This window comes from Macaca nemestrina, chromosome 4, assembly GCF_043159975.1.
Source record: "Macaca nemestrina isolate mMacNem1 chromosome 4, mMacNem.hap1, whole genome shotgun sequence".
Taxonomy (NCBI): domain Eukaryota; kingdom Metazoa; phylum Chordata; class Mammalia; order Primates; family Cercopithecidae; genus Macaca; species Macaca nemestrina.
This window is the reverse complement of record NC_092128.1, coordinates 74,443,688-74,458,526: the sequence shown is the minus strand read 5'-3', so window position 1 is coordinate 74,458,526 and position 14,839 is coordinate 74,443,688. Positions and strand designations below refer to the sequence as shown.

The following is a 14,839-nucleotide window of genomic DNA, read 5'->3' as shown; positions in this document are numbered from 1 at the left end:
ATTACTCTAGGTTCTGATAATAGGAAAATGTGCTCCTGAACTCCTTCTTAGAGCTTTAGAAAGTTAACATCATTTCTCTGTCCCTTTGGGAGGTAAATCTTCCCTCATCCAGAATGCCCGAGAGCCATGCTTTTACAATGCAAACATCTAAAGGAAAGGGCTCTGGCTTTCATTCCAAAGGGCATCTCAGTGTAACTTCTCAGTTGACTAAAACAACCACCTCAAGCTGAAAGGGAAAAAGAGCTAATTGGAAACAGGCTGAATATTTTATCCACATGGATGGGCTTTGGAAACACCCAGAAAACCTCTCAGTATTTCCAAATTGTCTCTCCTCCAAAATTTATTTCATAGCCTCTCTAATATTAAATATCAGGGCAAATCAAAATCTTAGAAGTCTTTTTGTTATAAAGTTTCAGTGCCACAAAAGAAATAGCACTCAAATAAATTTTCTTTTTTTCTTCTCAGCAAGGCAATTTACTTCTACAGAAGGTTGTGCCCTCACAGGTGGAGCAATGGTGAGCGCATACCTGGGCAAGGGAGGGGAAGGGGTTCTTATTCCTGACACATGTGGCTGCTGCTGCTGTGTCCTTCCCCTAATGGCTAGATAGGGTTTGACCGCACAGGCTAAACTAATTTCGACTGGCTAATTTAAAAAGAATGACAGGGTGAGTGGTTTGGCAGGGAAAATGGTTATGGAATGAGTTAGGGTGAAGCAGGTAATTGGAATGAGTCAAGGTGGACAGGTGATCAGAATGAGTCAGGGCGGAGCAGATAATTGGAATGGAGTGAGTCAGGGTGGGGCAGGTGATCAGAATGAGTTGGGGCAGAGCAAGTAATCAGTATGAGTTAGGGTGGAGCAGGTGAGCGAAAAAGGTTGCTTTGTGAGGAAGTTTATAAGCAGAAGGCAAAGAATTGAACATACTGACATATTGATTCTTTGAAGAGAAATTTAGAACTCATATCTAACATTCCCTCCTCTTGCATTTCCCTTACAGTTCTTTCTCTTCAAACTTCTTTAACATGTCTAGGCTTAGTTGTTCTGTTTGATTTTCCAAAAGCAGCAGCTTTTCTGGATAAGGTGGAGGACAGTTAAGGGAGGTTGTCGTAAGTGCCGTTCTCATGAGCCTCTGCACCAACCCACAGATGCATGGTATGACATAGCACCTGACAAGAATAAGTACACCCAATACGGCTGTGAGGGAAGTAAGAACTGAGGCTATTATGCTTTTCCATTTACTGAACCATTTTTCTAGCCATCCTGTAAAGGGGACATTTACCCCGAGTTGTTGGCTAACTCATTGGACAGAGCAGTTAGACCTTGCAATGTCTTTGTTATACTTCCATCAGGAGCTGTGTTGTTTGGCATGAAGGTACAACATTGAGTTTTAATTATGATGCAAACTCCTCCTTTTTTTGCTAATATCATGTCTAAGGCTATCTTATTTTTCCCAAGCCATCTGGCTAGTGGCCCCAAATTGCTCAGCTATTCCTTTAACAGCATTTCTAGGGTAGTTAATAGATCACTGTTGGTTTTAATAGATGTAGTTTATCTAATCTACATTTTATTAATTGTCACCAACCAAAATATTTACTCAAATCCTGCAGCTATTTGATTTTGGGCTTTAAATTGATCTGGTATTCCCCATGGGACTCTAATTGTGTCTAAATAGACATGAGAGTTGAAAGGCAAAGACACATAAGGGGCTTCTTTTGCTTTACGATGTCTTATTTTTCCTTTCTCTGGTTGATGAAATGCAAGGGTGAAAGTGATAGCCAATTGGACTAAAGCACAAGTGCCACTTCAATTACTCGGCAGAGTGTCCAATAAAGGTCCACCATAATACCAGCACACATCCACTCGGGGATGAATAAAGGCTGATTGATTGGTAAGCTCCTGAAAATTCTTAAGCTCACTATATCCCTTCAGGTCTCCAAGGAACTCTAAGTTTCCTCCCTGTCGTGAGGGACACAAAGGGAACTTAGTGTTGAGAGACGGAAGCTGGATGGCCCTCGGGAGCTGACCCTCAGGGTGTTGGACTTCAGGATATAGCAGAGAGAAAGAGCTTGGCACAACTTGTTACCTCAGGCTATAGAATCATGGAAAAGAGCTACCACGCAACCCACGTCCATTTGACTGGAGGACCACCCTAGTGGAAAGGGGACAATCTGGGCCTCTGACCTGCTGTGCACACAAGCATAACAATTGCCTTTAACATGCGGATGGAATATTTAATCCATCTTAACTAGGCATTTACATCCTTATACCCTGTTTCAATGGCTATGGTTTGCCTTAGATCTCCTATTTTTACTACTGAGACCTTGTTTTTGTCATTTGGCATGAGCCAAGTCATAGTTTGATTTTGCAGGTTTGGGAAAGGGGCAACTGTAGGAGGTGGAGGGAGAACAAAGCACACCTTAAAGAAACCTATAGTATCCTTTCCGGTGACCTCTGCTCCTAAACAACAGAAATGCTCTAAAGTGGGGTTAGAGTTGCTAGTGGTAGGAATAGTAATGGATATAAGTACTGGGTAAGGAAAGGAAAGGAAAATATAGATAGACTAAGCTTTCCTTAGCTTTAATTTGGTAGGGCTTGATCCAAGAATAATGGCCCATGATTCTGATGATAATGGTGCTTGCTTGACTTGGGCGTGATGTGTCCATCCCTTTCCGCTGAACAAACAGCAGTCTCGGTGGTTAGCAGCACAAGGTAGGGTCCTTCCCAGGCTGGCATAAGTTTCCCTTCATTCTACCCTTTGATGAGAATGTGATCCCCAGGCCAATGCCGATGTACTAGAAACTCCAAAGTTGGCTCCTGTGCTAAAAGACCTCTTGTTTTAAAGGAACAGCAGGTGGAGGATAAACCAAGTATATAATTTCTAAGAAACTGATCTTTTGTTTTAAATGTGGGGACATCAGCAGTGGACTTTATAGTTCTTGGTGACTTCTTCCCGAGAAAGTTTTTTAGCACCTATTTTTATTAGTTTTTAGACAAAAGAAAGCCAAACACCATTTTATATTTAACAATGCTTCCTGTATGATTTTTATACCAGATGAGCTAAATTTCACCTTTAGTGTGTTATTAATGTTAAACTTAATTTTAATAAAACCTTATAGATGTATTTATCCAACTTTAATGTCTGACCATAGGTAAGATTTTTATAGACTCTTTTTAACCTTTTATAATTTGTTAAGGAGCAGGTTAGTGCTTTAAGAAAAACCTGTTTTGCTTTTAATGTCCAGTTCACAGAAAAACTGGATAATACCCCTTTAACTTTAGCCAATATGTTTACACACAGAATTTCCTTTACGATTAATGTTTCAAAACTTGCTTAAACCTTTTAACAAAATATTTTTTAACCTTTTAATATAGGTAAAAATCCAAATTTTTATGCTTCCTTATAGTCCTTTTACCAAAAGCATATTTTACTTTTTTTACACAGCTTGCACATAAACTGTTTCTTCAATAGTTTTACATTCAGGAGGCCTAATTGCTTTTAAATTATACAACATTTCTTGCATAAATTTCCTTTTATAACATTTTTTTCATGACTTTCACAGACAATTCCTCAACATGTCTCAACTTGCTGACTTGTTGCAAACATCCCTTTCTTTAAGCAACCAGTTAATTTATTTTAGAACAAGAATTTACCATATAACAGTCTTCTTACATAAATTCTCCCCTCCGCCTTTTTTTTCAAAGATGATAACCATTCTTTTCCAAAGCGAACTTCCTTCATGTCTGTGGACTAGACTGCATAAGGCCACAATATTAGAAGTTAGGATAATACATGTTACACTATTAACTTTTAGCAAACTTTACTTTTGTTGAAACCCTTGTAAGTTTGGGAATTCAATTATTCTTTGCTATTAATAAGACCTTGTTCAGTCCATATTAACTTAGAATTGGTATAGATGACTCCTGACTGATTCTGTTAAGTACTTTAAGGCTTGGTTGAGTGCAGACAGCTTGCACATTTGAGCAGAACATTTTTAAGGCAATTTTCCTAACTTTGCTTCTACAAGAGTTTCCTTATCACTTACTGAATACCCATTGTGTCTTTTTCCCTCAGTCACCCAGCAGGAACCATCTATGGTACTGTACTGAAGGGAGTTCCTCCTAGGTTGGGTAGGACCTTTGTATGGTAATTAAGATTTAGATCCCCATTTAGGAAACCTGCTGGGTTAGGGGAATTTTCAGAGGTTAATGTTAAATCATCTTTTTCTAACAGAATAGCCTCATACTTTAAGGTTCTTGAGTTAGTAAGCCACCTTTTTTTTTTTTTTTTTTTTTTTACTTAGGATAGTTCTGACCTGGTGAGGTGTGCTCACAATGAGGTTTCCTCTAAAAGTTACTTTTCTACTTTCTTCTGTTAGCAAAGCAGTTGCTGCTACAGATTGAATGCATTTGGGCCATCCGTGGGTTACTGGGTTAAAGATTTTTGATTAGGAAGGCTATGGGTTGTCAGTGGCCTCAGTGCTTTCAGGCAATGCCCTTGTTTACACTGACAACAAGGTGGTATTGGAATGTTATAGGGTCATGGAGAAGACCTTCAATTATCAATTATAGGTTTTAAATTTACCCTGGCTTTTAAAGGAATAGGGTACACTGTTTTCTCTTTACTTCTATCTCTCTCTCTCTCTCTTTCTCTTTCTCTCTTTGACTCCCTGTCTCTCTTTCTCTCTCTCTTTGACTCCCTCTTTGTCTCTCTGTCTCTTTCTCTCTCTCCCTGCCTTTCTCTCTCTGACTCTTTCTTTCTCTCTGACTTCCTCTCCTAGTTTCTCTTTCCTCTCTGCTGGTCTTTCCCTGCCTCTGCCAGCCGCTTATGCTGCTGTTCTCCCCTCTCCTTCGCCTTCCTTTAGAGGAGGGATTGGCAGGAGTGGAGCTACTCTTTCTTCCCCTGAGAAGAAAGGAAAGGGGAGTTCTGAATTTTTTTTTTCTTTTTTACTACAGGAGGTTTGTGTGAGGTTCAACCCCCTGAAATTTGCAGAAGGCTCAATCACTCAAACCAGAGGTGTCTTGCCTTGCCTGCCCCAGAAGCCTCAATCCCTCAAACTGGGGATGTCTTGCCTTGCCTGTCCTGGGAAGTTGACCCTTTCCCACTCTGAAAGCCCTTTGCACACTTCCAACTCATGCTGTCCTCTCTGGCCACTCCCCTAAGGGGGAATTAGGCCCCTCTTAGTGTTGGAGTGCCAGTATAAATCCCACGGCAGGATCCACCCTAAGCCATATGAGGCAGCTATGGAACCGCAGAGAGGACCCACTCACTGTGTTCAGCAGTAGAACTTGTCACCATCTACACGAACAACACCACAAGTAGGGTTGTTTGTGATCATTCATGCACACATACATTCAGTCCTCCAGAGTCTGACTACCAAGGAAGTACTTTACCAGCTCCCCTGGCTTCTCCTTCCTTGGTCTGTGCACAGAGTCATCACCACAGTATGTGAGGATCCTTTACCCCAGGTTGCCAACCGGTTTCTTTCCACATTGCTGAGAGCTGGGGTTATTCCTGGCACAGAGTGGGTCCTGATTTCTCACCCCTGAGGCCACCACGAGGGGGTGGGACATGCCTTCTCACAAGAGAGAAACACAGAGACTGCCCCCAGAGGGAAATGTAATCCCAAATTGTTATAAATAAAGTTTCCGTGCTGCAAAAGAAATAGCACTCAAATGTAAATTTTTCTTTTTTTTCTTCTCAGCAAGGCAATTTACTTCTATGGAAGGGTGCGCCCTCACAGATGGAGCAATGGTGAGTGCACACGTGGGCAAGAGAGGGGAAGGGGTTCTTATTCCTGATGCACGTGGCCCCTGCTGCAATGTGGTTCCCTTATGGGCTAATGTTAAAATGGTTATGGAATGAGTCAGGGTGGGGCAGGTGATTGGAATAAATCAGGGTGGAGCAGGTAATAGGAATGGAGCGAGTCAGGATGGGGCAGGTGATCAGAATGCGTCTGGGCAGAGCAGGTAATCTGAATGAGTCAGGGTGGAGCAGGTGATCGAAAAAGGTTGCTTTACGAGGAAGTTAAGTTTAAAAGTAGAAGGCAAAGAATTGAATATACTGACATATTGATTCTTTGAAGAGAAATTTAGAGCTCATATCTAACATTTTAAAATAAATATTGGCAAGAAGCTTTAACCCTCATATTGAGCAAGTAATCTTAACTTGCTACATCTGCCAGAAATATAATTCAGATTTTAAAAAATGAAGCAGAGGCTGCATGCAGTGGCTCACGCCTGTAATCCCAGCACTTTGGGAAGCCAAGGTGGGTGGATCATCTGAGGTCAGGAGTTAGAGAGCAGCCTGACCAACATGGTGAAACCCCACCTCTACTAAAAATACAATATTAGCCGGGCATGGTGGCACACACCTATAATTCCAGCTACTCAAGAGACTGAGGCAGGAGAATCGCTTGAACCTGGGAGGCAGAGGTTGCAGTGAGCTGAGATCATGCCACTGCACTCCAGTCTGGGCAACAAGAGTGAAACTCTGTCTCAAAACAATAATAATAATAAAATAAATATAATAAAACAAAATGAAGCAGAAATGATTCATATAAATGAGTGAATTTTGTGTTTCTGTAACCTCACTCATGGCTAAAATTTTAGAAGATCTCTATATGCATCCCTCTATATGTTTATGTATATGTATGTCCCTTGTGTAGATGTGATATTTATCTACCTACAAATGATCTTAAGGTCAATTGACAATCAAGAAATGCAGGAAGAAGGCAAGGCACGGTGGCTCACACCTGTAATCCTAGCACTTTGGGAGGCTGAGGCGGATGGATTGCTTGAGGTCAGGAGCCTGACCAACATGGTGAAGCCCGCCTCTACTAAAAAATACATAAAGTAGCTGGGCGTGGGGGCCAGTGCCTGTAATTCCACCTACTTGGGAGGCTGAGGCAGGAGAATCACTTGAACCCAAGAGACGGAGGTTGCAGTGAGCTGAGATTGCCCCACTGCACTATAGCCTGGGTGACAGAGTGAGACTCCGTCTCAAAAAAAAAAAAAAAAAAAAAGAAAAAGATATGCAAGAAGAGTTTTCTGCTCTCCTCCTTTCTGCCTAAAAACAGGGCATATTTTTCTTTGTGAAGGTTCTTCCTCCCCATCCCACCCACTCATACCTAGGGATACAGAGTCAAAACCAAGAGGAAGTGCATGACTAGACCTTACTAAAATAATATATCTTCCATTATTTTCTTTATATATTTTCTTGTCACTTCACCAAAATTTACCATTCCCTGAAGCCCAAATCTCTTTCCTTTGTTACAATAGTGAGTAAGCCCCTGAGTCTAACTGTTTTGTCTAGTATCTGAGTGTTACTTCTTTTATTTTTTGAGACCGAGTCTCCTTCTGTCACCCAGGCTGGAGTGCAGTGGCGAGATCTCCACTCACTGCAAGCTCCACCCCCTGGGTTCATGCCATTCTCCTACTTTAGCCTCCCGAGTAGCTGGGACTACAAGTGCCCACCACCACGCCTGGGTAATTATTTTGTATATGTAGTACAGACGGGGTTTCACAGTGTTTGCCAGGATGGTCTCGATCTCCTGACCTCGTGATCCGCCTGCCTCAGCCTCCCAAAGTGCTGGGATTACAGGCATGAGCCACCGTGCCTGGCCTACTTCTTTTCTATGAACTCCCATTGGGTAAATATTAACAATTTGTGCCCTTTCTCCTGATAATCTGTCTTTTGTTAGTTTAATTCACAGGTCCCCAGACACTGAACCTAAGAAAATAGAAGAAAAGTATTTTCCTCCCTGAAAAATTTTACATTGTGAAGCTCCCTGTCCACCAATATCCCCTTTACTGGACTGGGTATGGTGACTATAATTTCTACTCTGGACTCACTCCTTATAATAAAACCTTTCCTCAATTAAAGGTAAATATGCCAATATATGTTAAAGCTGATTGTACAAGTTGGATCATTTTTATCATATCCAATTAAATCAGAGTGAGGAGGCCAGGGGTAAAAAGCACTCAGGTACGTAGCACCAGATCTAATAATTGAATTTTCCTTAAATCCAGCTGCTGAAAGGACCTGCTGTAACCAACACCAGTTCTACCTAGTAGCTGCTGAAATGACCTGCTATGACTTTAAGATAGGTCTTGAACCCCTGACCTCAAATGATACCCCTACCTCGGCCTCCCAAAGTACTGGGATTACAGGCATGAGCAATCGCACCCAGCCAAGGGCTTTTAAAGGCAGGGGTAAATTTCAGGAGAGTAGAAGTTACGGACAAGATCATACATGAAGGTTATACACTGGCTTTGGCCTAAAAAGGTGGGATATCTGGAAGCCAGGGCTTACAGCTTATAGGTAGATTCTAAGATTTTCTGAATTGCAATTGCTTAAGGAAGAGAAGCTTTGTTTAAAAATTTGGGAGCAGCAGAAAAGAATGTTAGCTCTAGCCCCTGGGTGTGACCTTCTTCAGGGCCCCCAGGAAGAAATTTAGAGCAAAGAATGGAGGTCAGTTTAGTCCTCAACTCCCCCTTATCTGAGATCTACCTGACAGTAGATCCATTTGGTGAGGGTCCAGGTTTCTGAAAAACAACTCAGGGACATATGTTAAGATATTTCCTTTAGTTTCTATAGATAAATCAAACATTTTTAGACTCTAACTTTCTTGGCTATCGTTTTAGGCTACTATTATCCTCTTGCTTAACAAGTTACTTATTTACCTCTCAGAGTTAGCTAGGTGCCTGGAATTTCCCTTGAGGGAACTCCAGACTTTCTTTTATTTCCCCATTCTTGGGGTGGGGAGGAGCTGGTCAGGCCCCTAAGAGGGGGTTCCCAGCTCAGTCTCATTTATTGTTGAGAAATTCATTTATTAACCATTATTTCACATCCATTTAATTCACATGTTCTTAGCAAGTATTCTTGGATTCTTCATGATGATTTCATGAGATATTAAATAAAGCAGCCATCATCTTAAGTTAGTTTCTTATTAGGCAAGTATCAAAACTCACAAAAGCAAAAAACCTAAAAAGTTAAGCATATGGCTTCTTTATATCGCCATGTTTGACATATATCATGCAATTCATTTTTACTGTATATTTTTTCTTAGATTGAATATATAATTTTATAGTCTTAAATATCCACTAGAGATAACATAAATTTATTTGACTAGTAAACCCAGGTGGAATAAAAATACATGTCTGCATTATATTTAATGATAACAACTCTGAAGACAAACCTGTTTTTATTAAGCCAATAATATTAAATTAGTTTTATTTACTAAAGGTTTTCCCAAATCATACGAACTTGAAAAGCATTTGGGTTTGAGAAAGAAAAAAACCTTTTATCTCAGGGATGTGAGCCCCTTTAAATTATCAGTCCCAGAAAGGCATTTAAAATATAATAGCAGTTATGTCTCAGTCCCCTTTGAACTAAATAATTATCTCTCGGGGCCACTTACTCTGTGGGATCTAGACTAACAGACGCCAAGTAGCCATAAAATGCCATACATTCTGTAGTTCAACAATATATTACCAGTCACTAACCAATGTTATTTCTATAAACCAATGAGAATTTCTGACAAACAATATTTGTAATCGCCCCCTCTCCTGATTCATCCTTTTTTTCTTGAAAAATTTAAGCCTCTCTTTTGTTCTCTGGTACAATCCCCAAGGCAACTTGGAAGTGTGTCCTGGGCTGCAGTCCTCAATATTTCTCTTGAATAAGCTCTCTTTAAACTACATCCTGACTCCTTTGATTATTTTAGGTTGACAGGTTAGTTCCTATATTTTTGAGAGTTTTAGGAATACTTAAAAGCACTTATTTGCTTTTATTTTTGAGATAGAGTCTCATCTGTCACCCAGGCTTGAATGCAGTGGCGCAATCCTGACTCACTGCAACCTCCACCTCCCACATTCAAGCAATTCTTGTGTCTCAGCCACCTGAGTAGCTGGGATTACAGGTGTGCGCTACCACACCCGGCCAATTTTTCTTTTGTATCTCTTGTAGAGATGGGGTTTGGTCATATTGGCCAGGCTGGTCTCAAACTCCTGGCCTCCAGTGATCTGCCTGCCTTGACCTCCCAAAGTGCTGGGATTACAAGAGTGAGCCACTGCACCTGGCGGAGCACTTATTTACTTCTAAACCAATTAGAGCTCTTAACATGATTTTGGTAATAGTATATGGAGGTAGATAAATATCACATCTACACAACATACCTATATATACGTAAACATACAGGCCGGTGCACATAGAGATCTTATAACTTTCATTCTAAAATTTTAGTCATGAGTCAGGTATAAATACAGAAATGCAAAACTCACTAATTTATATGAATTGGTTCTGATTTCTACTTCATTTTTTAAAATCTGAATTATATTTCTGGCAGATGTAGCAAGTTAAGGTTACTTGCTCAATATGAGGGTTAAAGCTTTTCACCAATATTTATTTTAAAAGACTTCTAAGATTTTCATTTGCCCAGATATATCATCTTAGAGAGGCTGTGAAATAAATTTTGGAGGAGAGACATTTTGGTAATACTGAGTGGCTTTCTGGGTTTCCAAAGCCCATCTGAGTGAGACTGACTTTTTGGGCTTGGGCTGTATGGGAGATGGGTGAAGCCTGTGGCTACCGGCATTCTCCCACTCTTCTGGCAACACATTTAATGCAGCAGAGGCAGCCATAATCCCTCAGGGAATTTAACTTTATTGGCCTGGGAACCACACCCTCATCCCCAGAGCAGCCACAGCAAGCCCCACCTAAGGAGAGTCTGAGTTCAGACAGGCCTAACCTTGCCTCCACCTGATGGTCTTTCTCTACCCACCATGGTAGCCAAAAACTAAAAATATAATAACTTGGGAGCTATATGGCCATGTCCACTGCCAGCCCAGAGCACGGTAGCTCCACTGGGTGGCTAAATCCAAAAAATAGTAATAACAATCACTTCAGTTCAGCTCTCAGGAAGCCCCATCCCTAGGGGAAAGGGGAGAACACCACATGAAGGGAGCACCCCGTGGGACAAAAGAATCTGAACAGCAGCCCTAGAGTCCCAAATCTTCCCTTTGACATAGTCTACCCAAATGAGAAGAAACCAGAGAAACAATTCTGGTAATATAACAAAACAAGGTCCTTTAACACCCCTAAAAAATCACACTAGCTCACCATCAATGGATCCAAACCAAGATGAAATCTCTGAATAGTCAGAAAAAGAATTCAGGAGGTTGACTAATAAGTCAATCAAGGAAGCACCAGAGAAAGGTGAAGTACAACTTAAATAAAAAACAGATACAGGATATAAATGGAAAAATCTCCAGTGAAATAAACAACATAGATAAAAAACAGTCACAACTTCTGCAAATGAATGACACACTTAGAGAAGTGCAAAATTCACTGGAAAGTCTCAGCAATAGAACTGAACAAGTAGAAGAAATGATTTTAGAGCTTGAAGACAAGGGTTTTGAATTAACCCAATCCGACAAAGACAAAAAAGAACTTTAAAAAATGAACAAAGCCTCTAAGAAGTTTGGGATTATGTTAAATGACCAAACCTAAGAATAATTGGTGTTCCTAAGAGATCTAAAAGTTTGGAAAACATATTTGAAGGAATAATTAAGGAAAACTTCCCTGGCCTTGCTAGAGACCTAGACATCCAAATACAAGAAGCTCAAGCCCTAAAAAATTCATTGCAAAAAGATCATCACCTAAGCACATAGTCATGAAGTTATCTAAAGTCAAGATGAAGGAAATAATTTTAAAAGCTGTGAGGCAAAAGCATCAGATAACCTACAGAGGAAAATCTATCAGATTAATAGCAGATTTCTCAGTAGACACCCTACAAGCTGGAAATGACTGTGGTCCTACCTTTAGCCTCCTTAAACAAACTATTATCAGCTAAGAATTTTGTATCCAGGAGATCAAGCTTCATAATGAAGGAAAGATACAGTCTTTCTCAGACAAAAAAAATGCTGAGAGAATTTGCCACTGCCAAGTCAGCACAACAAAAACTGCTAAAGAGAGCTCTAAATCTTGAAACAAATTTTCAAAATACACCAAAGTAGAATCTCCCTAAAGCACAAATCTCACAGGACTTAGAAAACAACAACACAGTTAAAAAAAAAAAAACAAAAAAACAAAACCCAAAGGTACTCAGGCAACAAATAGCATGACGAGTAGAATAGTATCTCACATCTCATTGCTAATGTTGAATGTAAATGGCCTAAATGCTCCAGTTAAAAGATATAGAATGGCAGAATGGATAAGAATTCACCAACTGAATATATGCTGTCTTTAAGAGACTCACCTGACACATAAGGACTCACATAAACGTAAGATGAAGAGATGGAAAAAGATATCACACGTAAATGGACACTAAAAGGGAATAGCTCTTCTTATATCAGACAAAACAAACTTCGAAGCAACAGTAGTTAAAGAAGACAAAAAGGGACATTAATGATAGAAGGACTAATGGGAAAATATTGCAATCCTAAATATATATGCACCTAACATGGGAACTCCCAAATTTATAAAACAATTACTACTAGATATAAGAAATGAAATAGACAGCAACACAATAATAGTGGGGTACATTAATACTCCACTGACAGCAGTACGTAGGTCATCAAGACAGAAAGTCAACAAAGAAACAACGGAATTAAACTATACTCGAGAACAAATGGACCTAACATATATTTACAGAACACTCTGCCCAAAAACTGCAGAATATGAATTCTGTTCATTAGCACATGGAACATTCTCCAAGATAGACCATGTGATAAGCCACAAAACAAGCCTCAACCAATTTAAGAAAGTTGAAATTATAGCAAGTGTGTGGTCTCTCAGACCACAGTGCAATGAAATTGGAAATCAACTCCAAAAGAAACTCTCAAAACCATGCAAATACATGGAAATTAAATAACTTGCTCCTGAGTGATCATTGGGTCAGCAATGAAATCAAGATGAAAATTTAAAAGATTTTTGAACTGAATGATAATAGTGACACATCCTATCAAAACCTCTGGGATACTGCAAAGGCACTGATATAGTTTGGCTGTGTCTCCACTAAAATCTCATCTTGAATTCCTGCATGCTGTGGGAGGGACCCATTGGGAGACAACTCATGGAATCATGGGGGCAGGTCTTTGCTGTGCTGTTCTCATGATAGTGAATAAGTCTCACAAGATCTGATGATTTTAAAAGGGGAGTTTCCCTGCACAAGCTCTCTTCTCTCTTCTCTTGTCTGCCACGATGTGAGATGTGCCTTTCACCTTCTGCTGTGATTGTGAGGCCTTCCCAGCCATGTGGAACTGTAAGTCAATTAAACCTCTTTCTTTTGTAAATTTCACAGTCTGGGGTATGTCTTTATCAGCAATGTGAAAATGGGCTAATACAGATGGTGCTAAGAGGAAGGTTCATAGCATTGAATGCTTACATCAAAAAGTCTGAACGAGCACAAATAAACAATCTAAGGTCACACCTCATTAAACTGGAGAATCAAGATCAATCCAAAACCTAATCCAGGAGAAGAAAAGAAATAACAAAGATTAGAGTGCAACTAAATGAAATTGAAACAAACAAACAAAAATACAAAAAACAAATGAAACAAAAAGCAGTTCTTTGAAAACATAAATAAAAATTGATAAACCATTAGCAAGATTAACCAAGAGAAGGAGAAGATCCAAATAAGCTCAATTAGAAATGAAATGAGAGCTATTACAACCAATATCACAGAAATACAAAAGATTGTTCAAGGCTACTATGAACACCTTTATGTGCATAAACTAGAAAACCTAGAGGAGATGGATAAACTGGAAATATACAACCCTCCTAGATTAAACCATGAAGAAATAGAAACTCCGAGCAGACCAATAACAAGCAGTGAGACTGAAATGGTAATTTAAAAGTTAAGAAAAAAAAGTTCAGTGCCAGATGGATTCACAGCCAAATTCTATCAGACATTCAAAGAAGAATTGGTACCAATTCAATTGACACTATTCCAAAAGATGCAGAAAGAGGGAATACTCCCTAAATCATTCTATGAAGCCAGTATCACCCTAATACCAAAACAAGAAATGGACATAACACAAAAAAGAAACTACAGACCAATATCCCTAATAAACACAGATGCAAAAATCCTCGACAAAATACTAGCTAACCAAATTCAACAGCATATCAAAAAGATAATTCACCATAATCAACTGGGTTTCATACTAGGGATGTAGGGATGGTTTAACATGCTCAAGTCAATAAATGTGATACACCATTCAAACTATTAAAAACAAAAATCACATGATCAACTCAATAGATGTAGAAAAAGTATTTGACAAAATCCAGCATCCCTTTATGATTAAAACTCTCTGCAAAACTGATATAGAAGAGACATACCTTAACATTAAAAAAACCATCTATGACAACATTATACTGAACAGGGAAAAGCTGAAAGCATTCCCTCTGAGAACTGGAACAAGACAAGGATGCCCACTTTCACCACTTCTATTCAACATAGTGCTGGAAGTGCTAGCCAGAGCAATCAGACAAGAGAAAGAAATAAAGGGCATCCAGATTGGTAAAGAGGAAGTCAAATTGTTACTGTTTGCTGATGAATTGATCGTATACCTAGAAAACCCTAAAGACTCATCCAAAAACCTCCTAGAATTTGGTAAATGAATTCAGCAAAGTTTCAGGTACAAAATTAATGTACACAAATCAGTAGCCCTGCTATCCACCAAGAGTAACCAAGCTGAGAATCAAATCAAGAACTCAACCCCTTTTACTATAGCTGAAAAAATAAAATAAAATAATAATATACTTAAGCAAGGAGGGTGAAAGATATCTACAAGGAAAACTACAAAATGCTGCTGAAAGAAATCATAGACAACAAAAACAAA

At 39.5% G+C, this 14,839-nt stretch overlaps 1 long non-coding RNA gene across 1 annotated transcript; it reads left to right on the top strand.

The window, feature by feature from the left end:
* The first annotated feature begins 413 nt into the window (after positions 1 to 413).
* On the top strand, positions 414 to 7,885 carry LOC139362531 (uncharacterized). Its single transcript, XR_011621660.1, has 3 exons — positions 414 to 515; positions 5,701 to 5,750; positions 7,699 to 7,885. It is a non-coding gene; the product is annotated as an uncharacterized lncRNA (long non-coding RNA).
* Positions 7,886 to 14,839: the final 6,954 nt, after the last annotated feature.